Below are 9,922 nucleotides of genomic sequence, written 5' to 3'. Positions count from 1 at the left end.
ATTTATGTTTTGTTATCCTAATTGGAAGGTTTTTTTTTTTTTTTTTAAATATGTTGACTGTTCTCAGAAAATTTTAATTTGTTCAAAATGTCTGAATTTGTGTTATGTTTGAGTATAAATCCACCCGAATGGGTACGAGCCCAAGTTCTTTCAGAATTGCAGCCCGAAGTCCGAGTCCAAGTACCCCAACTCTAAAAACAAATAGACTACTTTGATAGTTGAAGTGGTCTAGTATGCCTGAAAACAGATTAAGCTGTTAATCTGGTGGCGAGGAAAAGTTATATTCTGGCAGGCACACTTTTTTTTCAGAGTCTGTTATATTAATACTTCAAAGGCCTCCAATATTATATTTATTTTACAGAAGACTTAATACATATAAGTATGTAATATAGGACATGCACACATATTTCTATCAAAATAGTTAAATTCCTTTGGATTGTTTTTACATGTTGTGCGATAGCCTACATCTGAGACTGAATAAACTTGGTTAAGCTGTGCCTTTGTTTATACTAACATATTCTGTTTTATCATGCATGAATCTTTGATCCACCCTTTTGTGATGAATGACATTTGTTTATTGCTACTGGAAGGCACTGTTCAAGATTGGTGAGGAAAAGTTATATTCTGGCAGGCACACTTTTTTTTTCAGAGTCTGTTATATTAATACTTCAAAGGCCTCCAATATTATATTTATTTTACAGAAGACTTAATACATATAAGTATGTAATGCATGTAAAAAAACATGCACACATATTTCTATCATAATAGTTAAATTCCTTTGGATTGTTTTTACATTAAGCTAATGATTTTATGTTCTCAAAACCTAATCCGTACACAAACCTTTCTGCATTTTTATATTTTCATTAAGACATTGCATTTAAAATTACAGTTGTATGTTTAATCAGAGAGCAGCAATGTCATGATCTGTATGAGTTATGTATCTGTAATATATACGTATATACTGTATATATATCCTGATGGGATCGCTTTATTAATACTTCAAAGGCCTCCAATATTATATTTATTTTACAGAAGACTTAATACATATAAGTATGTAATATAGGACATGCACACATATTTCTATCAAAATAGTTAAATTCCTTTGGATTGTTTTTACATTAAGCTAATGATTTTATGTTCTCAAAACCTAATCCGTACACAAACCTTTCTGCATTTTTATATTTTCATTAAGACATTGCATTTAAAATTACAGTTGTATGTTTAATCAGAGAGCAGCAATGTCATGATCTGTATGAGTTATGTATCTGTAATATATACGTATATACTGTATATATATATATATATATATATATATATATATCCCGATGGGATCGCTTGGGGTCCTAGTGGAGATCCGATTTTAAGAAAGAACCCTATTTGTCGTGAGTCTATCAAGGCCATCCAATTTGAACTTGAAATCACACTACATTTTTATTCATAAAATTCAGTCATATTAGCTTAGCAGACTCACCAAAGTGTTGTAATTTCATGTATGTTAGATACAAATACCACTGTAATCAATAAAACATTTTTCTTTTCTATTATTTGGTTATGTCCTTTCCCAAAATGGTTTTCTGTTTCCGGCACATCCCTATATGATGTATGTTAGATACAAATACCACTGTAATCAATAAAACATTTTTATTTTCTATTATTTGGTTATGTCCTTTCCCAAAATGGTTTTCTGTTTCCGGCACATCCCTATATTAAGCTGTTTTCCTCATGGGCCCGGTTGGATGGTTTCCACAATGTAAGTGACTTCAGGTGGGAACATTTGATCACTACAATTTTAGCAAAACCAGACTTGCACACACACAAATCCTGCATGACAGTTCATCATTTAAAGACAAAGCCCTAATTCTGTTTTATGGAGACAGAAAACATGTATACTGTGTCTAAATGAAATTAAAAGGGCCATTTTAAGTGCCTGCGGCCAGCCTGTGATTTTAATAAGCATATGAAAATGGAAACAAATTAATACCCTCTTAATATAATATCTCATTAAATGCTTAGGTGGGTGGTGCACAGCTCCCCTGACAATTGGCGACTACAGACAGTTGCTGAGAAACCAGACAGGGTGGAGGAAAGAAGGGAGCAATAGAGGACGGATGGATCGGTACTAAATTCTAAAGCATCAAATCAGCATTAACCTGCTTCAGGAGGATCAAATTGCCCCGTCAATGGCTTGTGCAATATATTCTCTTTTAGAGATTCTAAAACAAGACCAAATACTTCTGACAGCTTGACAACTATGCTCATAAAGTCATATTGCCTGCTTGAAGCTTTTATGATGTTGTTATTTAATGATTAGTTTCAGCACAAGCCACTTCTGGGGAAAAGAAAAAAAATGTTTTGAAAAGTTTTCTCTAAAGTAATATATTCATATTTGATGGTGTGATGTTTATAGTAACAGGGTTCCAGTCAACTCTTCAGTAACCTATCATGTCAGATACAGAGCTGAGCTCAGTTAGTATGCAGATCAACCAGTTTTAGTCGTAAACAAATGGCTCACATGCTCACGGACTGATCAACAGTCTCCACTCCAGCTGTTCTCAAACATCTGCTAACAATTTGACAATACACAATTATTTTCATATTCAGTATTCAAAACACCCAAACCACATTTTGTTATTGATATTCAGACACAATATTTATAGTAGTACTTTGGTGTGGTAATATGAACATTTATCCCTGTAAAGCCCAACATATGAAATAACAGTTAGAAGAAAAAAAATAATAATGGAACAGTTTATTGAACCTTTAGACTAAATATTTTTAAAAATTAAAAAAAAAAAATAAAATTGATACAGTACATCAGGGTTTTCGCTCGATAGTTTTGTAATCAGTGTAGTTTTTAATGCAAGAGGCAAAACTGAATGCAATGCAGTACAAGGATGATTGCGAACATGAGGGCTATACAGTATATACCAAACAATAGGAGAACACATGTCAAGAACAACCAATGACAGAGTGGAGCTGAGGAACATGAACCAATCGGAACGCAGAACTGAAGACCACATAACAAGACAATGAACCAATAAACGCATGACACATGAACTAGGGTAGCAAATGGCAGGAACACATGAGGGAACAGGGAATCACATGACAAACCAGAAAACTAGACTAAGAGCATGGATACAATGTAAAAGACATGAACAGCAACAAAACCCAAAAGCAACTGTGACATGTCCCCTCCTCTATAGGTGACTCCAGACGCCCAAACAAAACTTCAAAACCCAAAATGTTCTGGTGGTGGTGAAGCAGAGGTGGTCCAGGGGGCGGGATGGAGGGCCAGGCCCATGAAGGGGAACAGGATCAGGATCGTGGAACAGTGACGGGCCTGGGACGTGGAGCAATGGAAGGCTTGATCCATGGAGCAGAGGGCAAGACCATGGACCGTGAAACAGTGGTGGACCTGGACCGTGGAGCAAGGGTAGGTCTACTGTAGACTGTGGAGTAAGTTTTGATCATGTCGGTAATTTAGAGGCCTTAGAATCAAACATTTATCAAATATGATGTCCTGGGTGTCACATCTATTGTGTTCACACCAACACTTTTTTGCTAAAATCTCACCCTTTTCTGGTGGATATCTGTTGCACATACTGAAAAATGGAAGAGGGGTGATATTAAAAACAATCTCTGACATTTCTGTATAATTCCCGATCACATCAAGCTCACCAAAATAAGAATAGGAGCATTGCAAGACTGAATTAGGAAGCAGTTCATGGGATGTAGTGATTTTGCCTGGTGTTTCTGTTATTATCTCCCACCACGCAAGCCAGAGACTCAGAACGTTGGTGATCTGTTTCTGTCTCTCCCCTTAGGCTGGCCGCACACTAGATGATTTTAAGGCCGATTTTAAGCCGAATTTGCATCCCCGAACGATCAGGGGGTGTGGCCCGATTTGCGGCTTGTCGCAAACGTTTTTTTTGTCCAAAAAAATCCTCTATTGTGTGGTGTTATTACGATTATTTTTCTGCTCCCGATTGAGACGGAGTGTCCCTGAACTCAAAACATGTTTGATATTTACGACTCTTGATTGAGCTGCCTCTGACATGATACCCGCGATAGCCAATGAGAGCGAGCAAGCATCACCTGCCGGAAGTTGCGTGCTTCTGTAGCTGAAACTTGGCAGCCACAAACATGCCATGACAGCAGAGAACATCACCCATATTCTTTTTTATACTTTGTTTTTCACTGTGAAACAGAACACGCGCCAGGAGAGCCAGCTGACAACGTTGATTGTCCTCTATTTGTTTTTCTTCTCTAGTCACGTTTGATCTCGTGAGTGTTCGTGAGATCACGTGTCACTGTGAAATCGTTCCTACAATCAACAAGTGTGTGGTCTCGTGGTCTGGTCGAATCATCTAGTGTGTGCGTCCAGAGGATTATAAGGCTAAAAATCGGTTGAACTGTCTTCATGTCTGTGGTCTCCCATGGTTTTAAAATCTTTTAAGATTTGAAAATTGTCTAGTGTGCGGCCAGCCTTACAGGACTGAGACTCAGAACAAGGAGTCTTTTGGAAGGGTACCTTTTTTCCCATTTCCGTGCTTGTTATTGGCTGTTTCCATCAGAGTGGGGGAACACAGTATGGCCCACCCTTCTTTCCTCCTGTGGGACTTATTTCATAGTCCAAACACATATTTAGAAAAGTGTCACTAAAGTTTTACCGATTAATTATTCACTTACAAAACCACAACCAGAATACCTGTGGCAATGTTACGAACGTATTAAGTCCAAACATGATGGAAAAAGATTGAACTGTCATACAGGCATTCATTTGTCCATTAACAGTTCGCGTAAGATGTTGCACTACACATCGCTGTCATTGAAAATAATTGTTTCACTGAATAAGTATAAGATGGGTGTGTTGTAGTTTGCATCAGTTTTAAGGTTTGAAAAAAAGTTACAGTATGAATGGATTTGGATGGCTCTTTGTGATCTCTCTTTGTTTCACCCACTGCTGCTGCATCTAGAGGTCGTAAATCATTTTTATGGCGGTCACAGGCCAAAACCTTAGGAATCAGTCTATTGGTGGGTGAAGGGCAGAAACTGCATTTTGACTAATGAGAAGTCCTGTCTTTCCTGTCTTATTCTTGCCCTCTATAAGAGGTATCTGGCTGTTGTCCTGGCATCTTCATCTGATGGCGTTGGACAGTTTGCTTATGTTAGTCCAACAAGATCCAATCAAAATGTAGCAAACCTTTGTCCACTATTGTGGTCAGAAAGGGGCCCCGCCAAAAACTGGGCCCTGGAATGTGCCGTTCACTACAGGGGGAATATTACCCTGTGAATTTTTGTGCTGTTCTCTACCAACACGTATGAGCCTTCAGTGACACAACACAAAGGATAAAACACAATCATACAAGGATTATGTGGCAGGTTTCTCTAGTACTTCCATGTTCATATTTTGCACTAGTTTTACTTTTGATTTATTCATAGGCCTACCAATTAAAATATGTGAAAAAACGGCCAGAAAAAAACAAACACCAAGTGTTACTTTCCAGCAGCTGTTGTAACTTGATAAAGCAGTATGCTGCTGTCATAATTTTCCTGTAATTTGACATCAGTTATTTATGTGTAAACATTGTGCAGGTTCACTGGCTCTCTGTTCTACTAGACTTCGATTTGCACTGTTTCCCAACTTTTACAGAGGCCTGGGCTGGAAATCATTAATGCGCTTTAGGCTCTGAATCTCGTTTTAAACGCTTATTTTGATGCAGTGCATGCAGTGATTTGCTGCAGTAGATTTTAGTAAAGCTCAAAATAAAGCCAAAAAGAACAATACCAAAGTGAAGCTTCCAGCATAGCTCTGAAGTGAAATTTTGTGAATTTTTTTTTTTTTTGAGATTTACACTGAAGCAGGTTTTCAGATTGATATGACCTCACGCCTACAGCCTAAACCTCCATCTCTCTTGATAGAATAAAATTAAAGGAATTTATAAGGGAAACATAATATATAAAAGTAACATGTATATAAGTGCTGCAGTGCAGCAGTTTAATTGCTCCACGTTTTGGAGACAGAAACAATCGTCTGTCAAAATGGTCAGCAATAGCATATGTAGCGTGCATTTTAGCATTTTTAAATAATGTTTAGTGCTGCTTTAAACAAAAGCAAACAAGCAAGCTATACAAACAAACCAAAAAAAAAAAAAAAAAAGCTTTGAAAAAACATTGCCTGAATCTAAATTGATTTACCCCTTCAAATATGCATTTTTCTTTCAAATTGCTTCTTATTTTGGCAGGCATTACTTTGAAGTTTTGTTTCGCCTCAGTGTACTGCTGGCAAGTGGGTTCATTAATGAGTTTACATTTGTCTGCATGCCTTGTCAGGGAATATATCTGTGTGTAGGTGAGTTCCGCTCAGATTTGGCCGCTCAGACAATAACAGTATCAGAGTTGACACAGGCTGTTGGCAGGGGTAATTGTTTTGAGTCTTACCCAGAATCTCTCACAGGATGTAAGCATAACTGGATTAGACCGAGGCTCTGCAGTTGACACATCCACTCTCTCACTTTTTAACATTTAATCAAGCTATCAAACATCATTCTATCTTCTCTCTGCAGGTCAATTCAAGGCTAAACTTGCCACAGATACGGTTTCATGCCTGTTTTCTTGTCCCCACACCACTGCACATGCTGAAAAGGGACAGACTGAATAAACTGAACAAAAGCCCTGCATTTATTTTTTCTGTTTATGGCCAGACGTGCAGCCTCAAACAATATACTCTCGTTGACCTAAAGCACTTAGAGCATGCGTTAGATCCTCCTCCTTTCTTGAGGAAAGATCATGCAAGCATCAGTAGACATCTCACAGCCATCCACAGCTTAAAATTCAAAGAACACTGCCAGTGCCGACCACAGAGGAAATGCTTTAAAAAAGATCAATGTGCTTGCTAAAGTGCTAGACTATAAATAAGCTTTAGAGGGGTTGTTTCTCCTCTGTGCATTCCAAACAGCAGTCAGAGAGTGATATCCGTGTCAGGGAGAGGAACCAAACACGAATTCGAACACCTTTTCCAGCTGCGCCAGAAATGTATCCTCGCTGATTACATACACCCAGGAATAATGAGTCAGGTCAGGAAACCTGTTGCTTTCGTTAGCTGATAACCACTTAATGTGGACTTGTGAAGCATATGGCTTTTAATAAAAACTCTCCAGCATGATAAATGCAGGGTTTGCATATGGCCGTACATTTTTAAAGCACTGAAAAAAATTAGACAGAGGGCGTAGATGCCTGTTAGTGTGCCTGCTTGCATTCAAAAACAGTACGCGGCAACAAAGGCATTAAAGCTCAAGTGTATCACTTTGTCTTGTAAGACATTGTCCTTTTTGGCAATTGTCTTAACTGGCAAGGTCAGACCAATGCTAGACAGAACGAATTGAAAATATGATACATGGTGGACAAGGACTGCCCTGTTGAAAAAAACAGCATATGTTTGTTTTGAAGTATGGCAACTGGTTTGAGCTGGTTATGAGCTGGTCTTGAGGAGGAGCTAGTTGCTTAGGACTAACTTATGACCAGCTTAAACCAGCTGCCATGCTTCAAAACATACCTAACCAGCATATGCTGTTTTTTTTTTTTATACAGGGTAATGAGCAAAATGAATCAAAATGAATATGGTGATCATTATTTAAACCATGTAGCATTTAGTTTCTTAGGATGTGGTCTGCTCCTTTTTGAGCCTGGGAATGAATTCAAATGATACATTTGAAACGTAAATTTTTGAGTGTTTACTGTATATTTACCCTCCAGTGGAAAGTACTTTCAGTCTTGCTTTTGGCATGCAGTTTTTTTTTTTAATGGTAAATCTAAATTAACTGTAAAATAGATACAGTGAAAACAAATACTAACAACAACATCTTTACATAAGGTGAAGGATACAACCCCCCCCATACATCAAGCTCTGTATTCTTGCCTGAGAAGCCAGTTGTAATCTCTTCTGCCTGATGCCAGCAATGAGTGCAACAGTGAGTGCAAATTACTTTCTCAGAGTTCCTCTTGACACAGGGTCCTTGCATTTTGTGTCACTGCAGGATGTAACACGTCTAAGAGATCTTAGACTAAAAATGCTCCAGAATCACACAAACATATTCATTTTTTATTAGTTCGATTTGCATCATGATTTGAGATTTGCACTTCTAACAATATAAATTCTCACTTTAATCACATGTATTAGTACAAATACCCTGAACTCTCCACACTTTTGTGTCTAGTTTCAGCATGACTGATTGGATACTTGAAGATGAGCACAATGTGTCATTCTTTAGAAACCAGCCGGCAGTGTTGCTTTAGAGTATCTTATTCTACTCAAACACACGTTTTCTTGGTATTATCTGATGATAAACTGCAATGCATCATCCCACAAGGTTTGTGCATTACAGCTGAAATGTAGATACCAGTGGTGCAAGCAGTTTTTTGCAGTAATTTTGAGGTCACATTCAGTTCTATTCTGTGAACTAACCCTACCCTGGTTACTTTATTGATTTATAAGTTTATGCATATTCAGATTTCACACACACAAGGGCCAGTAACATTTACGCACTGTCACATGGGTGCCTTTAGCAACATTTGATTTTGAAAGAGCTGCTTCTTGCACATTTCCCAACACTTGTGAGAAAGTGGCACTAAAAGTGTGTTCGGTTTAATCCCAAATGGTTGAATGTGAATCTGGTAATGTTTTATTTTGTTGGTTGTTGTATATCACAGCAGTTCAGAAATGAAATGTCCGTTCGTGGTACAAGTTGAATACTCTATCAGTACAACGTACAATTTACACTAAAACCTAAACCTAACCGACAGTGTTAACAAAAGCAACTGTGACATGAAAACACATTTGAAGCAACCATGCAATTTTAGCTTGCTTCTACCAGTGATCCTGCATTGCAAGTGCAATGCTATACCAGGTGGACTTCCAAGCAAGTTTAAGTCAAAGAAAAGCCAAAAGAGCTGATTATGTCATGCAAATTTCAAGATGCATTAGACTACAAATCATGCACTATGGTAAAAATGTTTTGTCATAACACAGTATTGTGCAAGGAACCTTGCAAAAATAAGTCTTTATTAATCAATGATCTGTTCCTGTAATCAAAATGTATGTGAAAAGGAATAAAAGTTGTTGTTTTTCTGCCACTAGTGTTCATTTCACATGGGAACTACAATAAATTGTAGTTATGTTTTTGGAGTAGTTAGAGGTAGGTAAAATGAGTCCTCAGAAATGTTTTAGTCTTGAATGGCTGTGGTTGTAGTTGTTGTCAGGCCAGTGGGCTTGTGTTAATTAGTGAAGGGTTCTGATACGGTCACTCCAGCTGACAATGCAACATACCATGTTTGGCATTACGCTTACTCTTACTTCATTGGTTACACCCCTCTCCATGTTGTTTGGTCATCTCTGTGTTGTGCTTTATTAGAATGGGGCAGGTTGGATCAGGGATTTATCATCCTCAGTGTAAGTGAGAGTTTGAGGGCAAAAGTCACTGGCACATAATTCATCATCTGAGTGCGCCAACTGTCACCTGTGAAAAAAAACAAAAAATTAAACAGTCATGATCCCAGTGTCCTGTCCCAGTCCAGGGACTTTCCTTTGTGTCCTTTGAAGGGGGTGACGGATGCCCCTGTGCAGCTGATTAATCGGCAGAAATGGCTTATGCTCTGAAGTCTTTATCTACTTTGTGTTTCTTGTGTGGAAAGATATATTTCTGCCATGGCTAGTCCATCACCAAGATTATCATCACCATCTGTCCATCAACCACACATAAAGTTATTTTAAAAGCAAGAATCGTATACATATTATTTGATCACTTTTCAAACAGCTCAGTGAAGCCATCACACTGCAAAGTAAGACTATCATGTTTATTTATTTTTTTTTTGATATGATGCTTAAATATTGTGTGCATTGTGTATGTAGAGCACATTTTATATA

Source organism: Sinocyclocheilus anshuiensis, unplaced genomic scaffold (genome assembly GCF_001515605.1).
Source record: "Sinocyclocheilus anshuiensis isolate Anshui unplaced genomic scaffold, SAMN03320099.WGS_v1.1 scaffold2495, whole genome shotgun sequence".
NCBI classification, from domain to species: domain Eukaryota; kingdom Metazoa; phylum Chordata; class Actinopteri; order Cypriniformes; family Cyprinidae; genus Sinocyclocheilus; species Sinocyclocheilus anshuiensis.
The sequence above is the reverse complement of the archived record's forward strand: the minus strand, read 5'-3'. Positions refer to the sequence as shown.